This window comes from Carcharodon carcharias, chromosome 22, assembly GCF_017639515.1.
Source record: "Carcharodon carcharias isolate sCarCar2 chromosome 22, sCarCar2.pri, whole genome shotgun sequence".
In the NCBI taxonomy this organism is placed as follows: domain Eukaryota; kingdom Metazoa; phylum Chordata; class Chondrichthyes; order Lamniformes; family Lamnidae; genus Carcharodon; species Carcharodon carcharias.
In genome coordinates this window covers 50,947,778-50,959,984 of record NC_054488.1, presented here as the reverse complement: position 1 = coordinate 50,959,984, position 12,207 = coordinate 50,947,778, and positions in this window count along the sequence as shown.

Here is a 12,207-nt window from a genome sequence, read left to right as displayed (position 1 = left end):
TGACTTGTGCCTTGTGGATGGTAGACATGCTTTGGGGAGTAGGGAGGTGAGTTACCCACCTCAGAATTCCCAAACTCTGACCTCTTTTAGCCACAGTATTTATATGGCGGGTCCAGATCAGTTTCTGGTCAACGGTAACTCCCAGGATTTTGATAGTGGGGAATTTGGTCATGGTTTTGCCTTGGATATCATGGGGAGATGGTTAGATTCTCTCTTGTTGGAGATGGTCATTGCCTGGCAGTTGTGTGGCACAAATGTTACTTGCCAATTATCAGCCCAAGCTGATTCCTGCAACAACAACCATTTCCTGACCTTCCTCCAACATGGCATGAAGCTTGCCAAAAATATTCAGTGTCTGGTTGGATAGCATTGGTCTCTTTCCTTCTACCCCACCAGCCATTATGCTGGAGAGCAAAGTCTCTCTCTTTATAGTGTGCTTGTTATGAGGACTGGACACCCTTCCAGGTTAGGTTGCTTAAGTCTTATCACTGAACTTAGTTCAACAAACATCACAAAGATACGACAATGTCAAGACAATCTGATCATTTTCTAATACTCAAAAGATTTCAATGGGTTACACAATTTAAGATTATCAAATGGAAACATAACATTTTTTTCACCCACAAGAAATAGGAACAGTAGGGACACATTTATTCAACATATATAAACATCACAAAATAATATTTGTTTTGACAACTTAAACAGGATTTTGACCTGGAGTTGGATATGGTGGCAAGGTAAAACAATTTGAGCCAATATAGAGTGTCCTTGCTCTTCTGTGCTAACATTGATCCAGACTAAGATCAATTGGTTTTCAGAAAACCCTTCAAAATATCTTTCACAGGTAACCCTGTGTTCCAGGAGCATTGAATTTATAAAACTTACCTGTAGGATTTGTTCTATCTTTGCAGATACAAACTTACATTCAAAAAGCACCTTGTTGGGACAAGTAATCTAAACCTCTGGCTGCAGTGATATACCAGAGGAGAAGTGATAATGCATTCTTGGCCGAGAGCACAAACATTTATTAGTCTATTGAAACAGCTGCGCCAAGGGAAAACATTACTTGATTGACAATTCTTTCTCTGTGATCTTTTCTGTCAATTGCACAATGTTTATTTACACAAGATAAAGAGGTGTAAAGTGCTTGTAGTTTCTGCAATTGATACTTTAAAGGTCTGGATAACTGACATTTTTATAGGGCTGTAGTAAATGCACTTTTTAAAGGAAGTAGTAAGTTATGAATTAATGACTTTTTTTAAAGCTTTTCCACACATGCTATTGTTACCATAGGGTTCATTAGTTCTGTACAGAGTGGGCGAATGGGCATGGAAGTGCCTTAGGTTGGCATGGAGGGCATGAGGGGCCATTGGTGGGTGGAGGGGAATAGGTTGACATGGAGGGCATAAGGGCCATTTGGGGTGGGTAGAGGGGCATAGGTTGACATGGAGGGTCTGAGGGGCCATGAGGGTGGGTGGAAGGGCATAGTTTGCAAGGGGGGCATACGTAAGACCTTTTGAACTTACCTTTCAAAAGGTTCCCTCATCCAGGCTACGGTTCACAACATCTATAAGTGACCGTGAACCACAAGTCATTGAAAAGCTGGCCCGACTCCATGAAAATTGCAGGGGACTAGGAGATGTCTTTCCCTGCTATGGAGCCAGCCAGGTCAGGAGTTACGACCCACACCAGCCCACACCCTTATCCCCAAGAATGGTGCCAGGAATCCCAGAATCTAGTCTCGGCCGCTATTTTTGAAGGTCTGCGGAGTCTACCTGGCTCAGCGAACATCCAGCCCATTGTCTCTTTCTGTTCCATTGTGCCAAGTGCTCTCAGGACTATACTCAAGTCACCATTATTCTTGCAACCTTGACAGTGAGTGTTGGAATTCACTGTGGGGTATTATAACTGCATCCAATCCTGTCTCAGCTAATGTCCCTTTTTATCAGGGGCAGATGGATATAGAAGAAAGGAAATAAATTGCATTTATCTACCACCTTATCATGTCCTCAGGTCATTTCAAAGCATTTTACAGTCAGAATTCTGGTGAACTTTTCCCCGATATGCAGGGACACTAAAATCAATTGTAGTATCTTTTCCACCATGTCAGTAGAAATTAGTTAGCCTATCATTGACCAGGGATTGGTCTTATGATACTCCTGACTCATTTTTGACCAGATGATTCAATGAGTTATGAAAGTTGCTCTGGTGGAAATTTCTTGAAGGCAGTTTGATTATTTAATCCAACATTAACTATCTTCTCCTCAGTGAGAAAGAAAAATTCCCACCTCTTATTTTAACAGTGCCCCTATTCAAGAGAAAGTTGTTCTGATAGCACCATTTCCGGGGTACCTATGGAGGATTACGGTAGATCCCCTGTCTCCAGGAAAGGGAGAGCAGAATCGGCTTGAACTCCCATTCCTAGTGGCCTTTGCTAAAAATGGATATACTTAGGCATCAAGTTTGATAGAATCAGGCTTGGATGTGATGGCTTTGTCATCAATCATCCCTTTTAGACAAGTCAAGGCTCAACGTTCCAAACAACCACTTAGACTGGGTTTTGAAATGCTACTACCGCATGTAGAACTGTGCCACCAATTTCATGAGTGGAAAGGCAGGGGGAGAAAACTGGAGAAATACATGCAAAAAATGGGAAAATAAATGTGATCATTTTAGAAGTTCATTTTAATGCATGTTGTTGAAATAGATGTAGGATCATTACTTTTCAGTTGGTGGCACTGCTGAGCTATTCTACGTAAACTTTTCCCCCATCAATAACAGGAATTTTGTGTTGGAGTGCAGGAGTCACATGCAAGTAGTCAGCTGATCCGATCGTGCTTCAGGAGAAGTTTATTTTTTCCCCCACAAAGACTTGCACTAACCCAAAATTTTCCTTTCCAGGAATTCATATTTCCTGTGCAGTGTCCTTAACCAAAACCTGATGCCGAGGATTCATGCAATTAGAGAACCCAGGAAAGCTAAACAAACTTACTGCTCAATATTAAAAAGAAACTTGTTTCAAGATATTGTTTATCTATTGTGAGCATTTGTAAAGTGGTATTTACTTTTTTAAAGTGAGCGCATTAAAATGGGTTATATTCTAAAATCAAAATGAGTGAAGCCTGACAGGTCTGCAGCAGATTAGCCACAATTTTTTAAAAACAAAAAAACTGCGGATGCTGGAAATCCAAAACAAAAACAGAATTACCTGGAAAAACTCAGCAGGTCTGGCAGCATCGGCGGAGAAGAAAAGAGTTGACGTTTCGAGTCCTCATGACCCTTCGACAGAACTTGAGTTCGAGTCCAGGAAAGAGCTGAAATATAAGCTGGTTTAAGGTGTGTGTGGGGGGCGGAGAGATAGAGAGACAGAGAGGTGGAGGGGCTTGGTGTGGTTGTAGGGACAAACAAGCAGTGATAGAAGCAGATCATCAAAAGATGTCAACGACAATAGTACAATAGAACACATAGGTGTTAAAGTTAAAAAGTTGGTGATATTATCTAAATGAATGTGCTAATTAAGAATGGATGGTAGGGCACTCAAGGTATAGCTCTAGTGGGTTTTTTTTTTAATAATGGAAATAGGTGGGAAAAGGAAAATCTTTATAATTTATTGGAAAAAAAAAGAAGGGGGAAACAGAAAGGGGGTGGGGATGGGGGAGGGAGCTCACGACCTAAAGTTGTTGAATTCAATATTCAGTCCGGAAGGCTGTAAAGTCCCTAGTCGGAAGATGAGGTGTTGTTCCTCCAGTTTGCGTTGGGCTTCACTGGAACAATGCAGCAAGCCAAGGACAGACATGTGGGCAAGAGAGCAGGGTGGAGTGTTAAAATGGCAAGCGACAGGGAGGTTTGGGTCATTCTTGCGGACAGACCGCAGGTGTTCCGCAAAGCGGTCGCCCAGCTTACGTTTGGTCTCTCCAATGTAGAGGAGACCACATTGGGAGCAACGGACTGAATATTGAATTCAACAACTTTAGGTCGTGAGCTCCCTCCCCCATCCCCACCCCCTTTCTGTTTCCCCCTTCTTTTTTTTTCCAATAAATTATAAAGATTTTCCTTTTCCCACCTATTTCCATTATTAAAAAAAAAACCCACTAGAGCTATACCTTGAGTGCCCTACCATCCATTCTTAATTAGCACATTCGTTTAGATAATATCACCAACTTTTTAACTTTAACACCTATGTGTTCTATTGTACTATTGTCGTTGACATCTTTTGATGATCTGCTTCTATCACTGCTTGTTTGTCCCTACAACCACACCAACCCCCTCCACCTCTCTGTCTCTCTATCTCTCCGCCCCCACACACACACCTTAAACCAGCTTATATTTCAGCTCTTTCCTGGACTCGAACTCAAGTTCTGTCGAAGGGTCATGAGGACTCGAAACGTCAACTCTTTTCTTCTCCGCCGATGCTGCCAGACCTGCTGAGTTTTTCCAGGTAATTCTGTTTTTGTTTTACAATTTTTTAAAGGTTCTTTTAAATTATTTTTAAGCAAAGGGTGCAGATTATTCATTCTGCCTCTTACAAAACCACAGTGGATTATCAATATCAATAATAAGGCAGTCTGGTGAATTCTGTTTCATCTATTATTCAATTCTATATACACTAGCTTTAAGTATAAAATTATTTCACAACTGAAAAAGTTTTGTCTTTTTTCTGATTCTGTACAGGTTAATGACTATCTTTGAGCGGACTTGTCTGGTCCCGTTGGCAGCTGGTGTCATGGCGGGCGTGAGCGGACAATATGGCAAGAAGGCCAAAAATCAGTTTCATGCCTTTGTAAAAGCAGTTCGTGATTGTCTGCTCCACCCATCAAAGGCAGGTCGTGTTTCCTGCCACCGCATGTTGGGAACCTAATTTTGATCCTTTAGCATCTCATTACTAGCCCTGCTAGCCAGAATCATCCCCCCACATCAAATTTATTGCCCACGTTAGTGTGACTTCAGAACGGCGTTCTCCATGGCTACCTTTAAAAGACGTGCACCTGGTGAGCTGAATTTCAAGGGAACCAAGAGGTCAGTGCACAAAACTGTGAGTAGCGTCATGAACATCGCCTGTAGGCCATCAAGGAAGAGGTGCCAAGCATTTGGGCTGGGGAGGCACAAACAAGTCGCATTTTCCCAGTTGGCTTTCAGTGTGGTGCTGGGGCACAGGCTCCAGTGTGGGTGAGACCCGGAGGTGGGAGAAGGGGGAGTGGTGAAGGCAGCATAAACTGAAGGACATATGCACATGCCAGCGAGGGTGGTGGTGGTGGTGGTGTTGGAGAGGGAGAAAGGGAAACGGCCATGCACTTGGAAAAGCTTGTCAAAAGTGAGCATTCTTCCACAGCTGAGACCGTTTAGAAGTAGCTCCATTGACATGCTTGGAATCGGGCCTCTGAAGCTTTGTTGCCCACTCAAGCAACGCAAGAGCATGAAAATGCCACCAATTGCTCCAGAACTTTTCACCCCTTGGGCACAGACTGCAAATTAATGTGCGTTTTAGGGGGCAGCAGAAAATTGGCCCAGGGTCAAGAGACAGCTCTTGTCATTCCTGCAGATAACTGAGAACCAGGGTCGCCAAAGACTGAGCATGTCTAGGGAACTGGTCGGTCACATATGCCACCTGCTGCAGAATTTGGTGCCACGGGGACATGGAGGGCATCCACTGCCAGTAGTAATGAAAGTGACCATGGCTCAATTTTACACCAGTGGCTCCTTCCAGGGCTCCACAAGTTGACCTGTGTTGGATGTGGCAAGCCTCTAAGCACAGGAGGTCATGGATGCCATCTTCGTGAAGGCACAGAACTTTGTGTATTTCGACCAGGATCAGGAAAGCCAGGAAGGAAATACACTGGGATTTGCACAGATCTCAGGTTTTCCACATGTGCATGGTGCCATTGATTGCACTCACATGGCACTTAGATCTCCATAGCAACAAGCAGTCAACTATGTCAATTGCAACTGCTTCCACTCGCTGAATGTTCAGCTGGTGTGCGACCACCACAAACACATCCTGCAGGTCTGCTTATGATTCCCAGGGAGCATCCATGACGCCTACAACCTCAGCAGGTCTCAGATCCCTAACATCTTCCAGAGTCCACAAAGGCTGCACTGAGAACATACTCTCAAGTGTTCAGGCTCATGTCATGGAGACACAGCAGAGGCCCTAATAGTCATGAGATTCCAGGAGGATGATGACGATATGAAGTGAGGACACTTCATAGATCTTCACATTGCCTCTGTGAATGTCTGACTCTTGTCTGGATGAGAGCAGCTTGCTTGCGCTCCATGATCAGGGTCATATCGTGGAGATGCAGCTGTGAAACTGTAAATGCATCTGATCCTTTGTCCACCTTCAGGGGCACACTGTCACTGATGCTGAAGAGTTGGGGGCCAGCCCTCCCTTAAGAAGGTGCTGAGAGCACACGGAGAGAATGATGGAACTCCTTGACACCTGCCCACGACATTCTGGCAGCAATGACAAGCACCATCGAGGTGCAGGCATCAATATTGTGTCTCGTGAGTGTGAAGCTGGACCATCGATTTGTTCTGAAGGTTTCACACTGCGTTGGGAAGAGGCCCAGGACTGAGACACCTGCCTTTATCTTGTGCAGAAAGGTTTCACATCTGAGTAACACGAGCACTGCTCATCATAACAAGGAGCCATAGGCAAGGGGACGTTCTTGGGAGTTTATTTGCAATAGTAAATGTTAAGTATAAGTGATTAACATCCATTACCAGGCTGTGCAACTACATCTTCTTAACCAAGGCAGACCTGGTGTAATGGTAATGTCACTGGTCTGGTAATCCAGATACCCAGACAAGCTCTAGTAACACTGGTTCAAATCCCACCAAAGCATCTGGTGGAATTTGAGTTCAATTCCAGAAAGAGTTACATCTTCTTAACCTTCCTAAACCTACTGCTATGTCTTGGTACTCCCCTGGCATCTACAGCGGAGGTGGAGGCAGCCTGCTGACTGTTAAATCCTGTGATGACCTTGGGAGGGTCGAGACCTAGAGGGCCCCAGGCTGCTTTAGGTGTCCTGCTGTGTGGCACTGGCACTTGGCCAATGGAGCTAGAGCTGCGGGGGCCACAGGAAGAGGGGATTTAGATTGGCCGGACATTCCCGGAGTCACCTGGGTGGATAGCCCCAGGGTATCGAGTTGCTGGCCCTCCTCCCTATGGGTGCCCAATGACTCCTGGCTGACTCCTTGAGAAGGGGAAGCTGGAGTGAGATTGAGCTATCTCGCACCCCTCTCATGTTGACACTGTCGGAGACCAACTATAGCGTCAGCAATGGAATTCAGCCTGCACAGCAGTGCAGGACTGATACCCTGGACCAAGGTCTCCATAGCGGCTGCCATCCTGCCTGTGTTGACCTCAATGCGTCAACATGCCGGTGCTATCACCTCAGACTGAAGGCAGACTCCTCCATCATCCATTGCAATCTGAGGCGTGCACCAAACAATCCTTCCTGATGTTGCTGTGATTGTCCTTGCAGCTCCACCAACTGATTGAGAACTGAGTCCAGAGACTCATTGTCTGACTTGGACTCAGCAGATTCTTTGCCTCCATCAGTCCTCTGAGTGCTGGTGAATAAGGATGTCCCTACCTCCACCTGCTTTGGAACAGATTGTGTGCTGTGCTCAGCAGATTGCGATCACAAGGTTGCTCTACTTCTAGGTCCCACCGAGGCGTGTGTCGGTGCGCTGGTGGAGGGTGTGGGTGAGCACCATGATGGGTCTTCAATGGTGCTGCCCTCAGGGTCTTCATCCAAGGTGCTCTCAGCGGTGGGGTTGGGGTCACAGTTGCCTGAGGGCAACGTGTCAGATGTACCCAGGAGAGAAAGTGGAGATTATTAGTGCTTGGCAGCCACGTTGAACACAGAACAGTGGATTCAGAGTAGCGTTGAGAGATGAAATCATGTGGTGCAGGGTCCTCCCATGGGTATTCGCCACCAACCTCACTGTTGCTGCAGGAACAGCCGACGTCTTCCGACCAGCTTCAACACTCGGCTCTTGAGCCGAGTGAGGACCTTGATGTCTGGCCTCCCTCCCGGTGATTATGTGTGATCTTGTCCTGAATAAAGACAGACGGGGAGAGTGTGAGCAAGGCGCATGCCTGGCCAAATGGGAAGGATGGAAGGCAGGGTTGTGTGCTGAGTGGAGCCATGGATGGGATGAGGAGGCTGTCTCCAGAGGAGTTGAGCCAGATGGGAATGCGGGGGTGTGTGTGTGTGAGAGAGAGAGTGAGTGGTGATGTCCCTTGAACCAGCAGAGTGAGATGCCAGTGAATGTGTGACAGGCTTGTGAGTGGGTGAGTTGAGATTGATGAGACGGTCGACTTACCCTGGGCGGCATGGATGAGATTATTCATTCTTTTTCTGCACTGGATGGTCGACCTCTTGCGTGCAGCGTTGGTACTGACCGCATTTACCAATTCCGGATTGGTGAGACTGTTGGACCTCCTGCAGCCAGAGTGGGTGTATAGGGCTTCGTGGCAGGCCTCCATGGTGTCCAGGTGGTGTCCCAGGGATGCGTCACTGAATCTTTGGGGCAATGTCTCCAGCAGAGCAGTCCTGGTCTGCAAACATTGAGAAATGTGTGCACGGCTGCATTTTAAATACGGCACCCAGCGTGCGGGGGGTGTGGGGGGGGGGTAATGGCGTGGTGGGCCAGTTGGAGGCCTGCAGCCTGTGATCCCACGTGTTTCCCGTGGCTGCATAATATATGAGGCGGGAAGGGGACCATTACGGCCAGAGAGTAAAACGTCTTTTATCACACCCTTTATCACGATTCTGCCCTATGCCCCTTCCTGAAAACCAGTCATTTTCAGTCAATTGAGCAGTTTTGCCGCTTTATTAATCTAACTTGAACCCTCAACACGATTAAATACTGCATTAAAATTCTAAAATGGGGCTCAATCTTTAGTACAGCCGGTAATTCTATTTTTTAAGCATAAGGATGGAAGTGAGATGTATGGTGTGTGCTGCAGCTCAGTTTTCTGACTGTAGTTGCGCTCCGATTATTTCTGAAGAAGGATGATTAATTGTGTGGTTCAATCAAGAGGTTAAATGCACTGTTCAAAACCTACTTTGTAAGCAAAGATTCAGGTCATACAGTAGTTAGTCATCAAAGGAATATTAATGGGGCATGCCTCACAGTTAACCGTAACAGACTGAGATAATTATGATAGGCAATTGCACAGTTGGCCAGGGGTATATAATGGTACAACATTTGCATCGGAAGCATTATATATGCACATAATCTAAGTGAATTATTTTCACCTACAAAAAAAAGGTGTCAAAATTAAAGTCCTTGATATGATCGATGGGGTAGATCACTTAGCAGAAAGTGGCATTACCTTAGCTAGCAGTAATGCAATGCTTGCCTTGTAATTAATTTTGTATCTTCTTAAAACCTCGAAATAATTCAGGCCGAAAAAAAACCCAAAATATCCCACGAGCCTTGAGAATTCAAAACAATTATTTTGGATGTGGGATGACAGAAGGGTCAGGAATGGTGAAATCACTGAAGGAACAAGAATTATGTACGTAATTAAAAAAATGGAACTTTAATTTTTAAAACCATCTTCCCAGACTATGCAGTATTTCACTGCAAATTGAGGTGAAATAGTGGAGTAGAATTTGCGCTTGTTTATGTTAGTAATATCAGCACAATATAGGCAGAATTGGCCAAACTAATGCAAAAGAGTGAGGGATTTCAAACATAAGCGAGTTACACTGAAAACCAATTAATGTTTGTGGCTTCTATGGCCTCTTACGCTGCTTCAAGATCAGGCAGCACCCACATAACTGGCCATGCCCACAGATCTAAATTTAAGCGATTCAGCAAATTGTACTGATTGGGCATTCATTTTGTTAGGCACACAGGCCCTGATGGGCATATTTTAAAGGGTTTTCAGAAACAAACACAACTTAAGAAACTGACTTGAATACACTAATGAAACTACTTAAAAAAGACACTAAAAATGCCGGAAAAACTCAGCAGGCCCAATAATGCTGTCAGACCTGCTGAGTTTTTCCAGCATTTTTTGTTTTTGTTTCAGATTTCCAGCATCTGCAGTATTTTGCCTTTATCCGTGTCTTTAAATAGAACTATACTGAACCAGGTATTTCTGTGATTTGCAATGATTGCTCATGGGTAGAGGCCTGGACACACAAGGTTATCAATCTTTAAGGGATGTTTTTAATGGAAAGAACTAATTTTGCTATATTACACTGCCCAAATGGATTGACTCTTGGAAGAGTTTGTGATTATGCAAATTAAATTTTAGCAGCTACCATGTGACATTTCCTGATAACACCCAAAACAGAAATTCTAACCCCGTGGCTATTATAGTCAAGAAAACAAACAGACTCCTTTCTTGATTTTTTTTTTGATACATGGAGGGAGCTTCAAGACATTCTCTCTAAAGTTTAAAAGGATTTTCTTTTACAAGGAACATCATTTTAATAAACTCTTGACAATTGAAGATAAAGTAAACTGTTGCAGAGAATCCCAGCAATATGACCAATAGCCAGAAAATGCAAAAGGACTTCAGAACACTTTTATTGATTCAAGAATGTTGAAATGGATTTTAGTTCCACTGAATAATTTGGCACAAATACAAAGTTCCAGAGAATTGAGAGAGTAGGTGTCAGCATAAGAAGTCAGAAATTTTCCCCAGAATATTCAAATAACATGCTGAAATATAGCACTTCCTTCACAAGGATGACATTTGCGTTCCTAGTTACAAAGAACTACTTCAATGACTGTTCCAAATGTCAAGTGGTATCTTAAAGGACAAAAGCAAAATGTCAATAGAGACTCAGTGCTGTTAACAATGACAGAGGCAAATAAAGAGAATGTCTGAATTTTCAGGCTTGCAGGAAAAATAAGCAACTGCTGTCACAAGTTGTACAATTAGAAAAGCACAGATTTAATATTTATAAAGTCTGATGTTATAAATTCATTTTGGAATAGACAACATGTGTGTTTTGAACATTCCTGTCGAATTGTGTTGAAGTGATTTCACTTTGAGTGGGATTGCACATTTGTATTTTTATTGCCAATCACAGAATCTTGTTTGCATGACTTTGCCTTTCAAATGTCATTGTGAAGCGATACTTCTTGGATGATCTAATAAATTAGATGAATTGTAGAATGTGCGTTAAGGTTCAACAAATTCTGCCATACTTAATTTCTCACCAGGCTACACTATAAAATACAGTGCAAAAATGTCATCACAGCATCACACCAAGAATTCCAAACTGGACCTTTGGTAAAAAGTGGACAGGCACTAATAAAGAAATCTAATAGTCTTGAAATTCCAGAGTGTCTGATTGTGGAGCAGAGTAAAACCCCCACCCACTAACTACAAACTGGAAAACGTGTTCAAGATCCCAGGGAAAGGGCCATTTGCATTGCAAGGGCAGGCGCATCAGCTCATCAGCACTTTTCCTAGAATCCATGTCCAATAAGAATTGAGATCCATCCTGGTGAATATTACATACCTATGGCATTGGTGGCTTTGGATTCTGGTCTTGCATATTGTATAATGGTGGCTCTCCACCCAGAGGCTTAATTAATTTATTTAAAGATATATAATATATGGCTCCTATTGATTTTATCCAAATAGTTTGACCTGGTATTGCTTATTTTAGGACCGATAATTCACCACTAATGTGGACCTTCTTCCACCAGAAGCCCAGAACAGGATGCAGTGGGCACACATCTCACAATTTTCTGTCTACTTCTTGTAATTTGTAATTAGACAAAAACCCCAAGAGTGCTGCAAACTCTTCAACAGCTTCTGACATTAGAAAAGGGTAACTGCAGGGAGACCTCTTCTGTTTGGCACTATTTGGGCAAACTTTATATATTTGTGGAGAGCTGCAAAGCCCAGACTACCTATTCTTCTAGCCAAAACAGTTTAGAAACAGGATACCCAAATTGGTCCAGGAATTCTGCCCTTTTTCTTAAACAGAATAAAACACCACTACCTGCTGTACGAACACTAAACTCTGAAATTTTGACTTATCAAGCCAAGATGTTCCGTTTAATCCTTTGTCCAGGGACACTTTTTACAGAATGCAAATAAAGAATTATAGTAGAAAGTGCTCTGAGAATTTTATGAGGAACCCTTTTTCCTGTTTAACTAACATTAGCCTTCATCGTGAGATTTACAGCAGCATTAACAATACCAGCCACATTCTAACAATC